This window comes from Myotis lucifugus, unplaced genomic scaffold (assembly GCF_000147115.1).
Source record: "Myotis lucifugus unplaced genomic scaffold, Myoluc2.0 scaffold_594, whole genome shotgun sequence".
Classification (NCBI taxonomy): Eukaryota; Metazoa; Chordata; class Mammalia; order Chiroptera; family Vespertilionidae; genus Myotis; species Myotis lucifugus.
The window spans coordinates 172,060-173,441 of NW_005871642.1; the positions used below are offsets into that span (position 1 = coordinate 172,060).

At 54.0% G+C, this 1,382-nt stretch overlaps 1 non-coding gene across 1 annotated transcript; it reads left to right on the forward strand.

Annotated features, from left to right (window-relative positions):
• Positions 1–445: 445 nt before the first annotated feature.
• On the forward strand, positions 446–549 carry TRNAL-CAA. Its single transcript has 2 exons — positions 446–483; positions 504–549. It is a non-coding gene; the product is annotated as a tRNA-Leu (tRNA).
• Positions 550–1,382: the final 833 nt, after the last annotated feature.

A 1,382-nucleotide genomic window follows, 5' to 3' on the forward strand; every position in this document is an offset into this window, starting at 1 on the left:
GCCCTGAGAAGCCCTGGGTGTCCACGAGCCACCGGATGTGCCCAGGCGGCTTTCCGCGCCCGAGAAACTTCTGGAGCCGCGAAGCAGTTCTGGGCGCAAAAGGAACGTAAACAAACGAGAAAAACGGGGCCATAGACTAGGGGTCACGTGTTTTCACTGTTGCTGCTCCCCCTGCGTTCAGATAAAGAACCCCCGGGAGGCTCAGCGCGCCCGGCTCCCCTCCCTCCCGCCGCCCGGGCGGTCACCCCTCTGGGGGCAGCCTAAGGCCCTGACGCCCGCGCTCACTGGGCCGCAGTCACCCGCTTCTGCTCCGCCGCCGTCCTCTCCCTCCGGCCGCGGCTTCCTCGCTGTCCGCGCCGCCCTCCTGCTTCCGGGCTGCGCGTGGTGCCGGCAGGGAGGGGCGTCCCCATTTACTTGAGTAAGAAGGCCGCCTGCCACTGCTGGTGTCAGGATGGCCGAGTGGTCTAAGGCGCCAGACTCAAGCTCTGCTTCCCTGCTGGGGATTCTGGTCTCCGAATGGAGGCGTGGGTTCGAATCCCACTTCTGACACAAGGCTTTTTTTCCACCCCCTTATTTTTTAATAATATCTGAGCATAATGCATAAACACCTTACCAGCTCATAGTGTTAAAAAGTGCGTTTAGAAGATTTTTCACAGGAACTGTTAACACCGAGACGAGGCAAAGCGGAACCACCGAGTATTACTGATACTTGGAAGCCGCGAGGCGGGGCAAAGATGCTTACTAAAGATCAGGTTACTAGCGAGTGAGTGCTCGGAGGCACCGCGAGGTCAGCTGGAACCGCAGGAGCTGGGGTGGCGGAGCTGGGGGAGGGGGCGAGCCTGTGCTGTTTCTCCGCTTGGCGGTCCCAGGCCCCCTGAACATCTCCTCGAGTTTACCGCCAGCCCCACCCCCTCTGTCTCTGGCAGCGCCATTGCGAAAGAAGCCCCACACAGGTCTCCTGTTTCTGCGCTTTCAAAAGACACGAAGCTAGTTCTCAAACATTTCCTTTGTGATTTATGCACATTCTCATTCTATTGGCACCTGAAATTATTGCTTTGTCTCCTCAGTCAAAATTCAGTACCATTTTAACTTCTGTATAAAATTTGAAAGCTATACCTTCCTCCAAATGTAACCACCATCAATATTCTACTGTATATCTTACTGTTCTATTTTCTCTGCATTTGTATGTATGTATGTATTAAAAATATTTTGTTTTTTTACAGAGTTGCAGTCATACCAAACATATGGTTCTCTGACACATTTTTCACTTACTATACCCTAGGGGGCTCTTTCCATGGGAACACATTCTTTTTCCTTATGTTGTAGGCCAGCCGTGGGCAAACTACGCCCCTGGGCCGGATCTGGCCGGTTCGGCTGTTCTA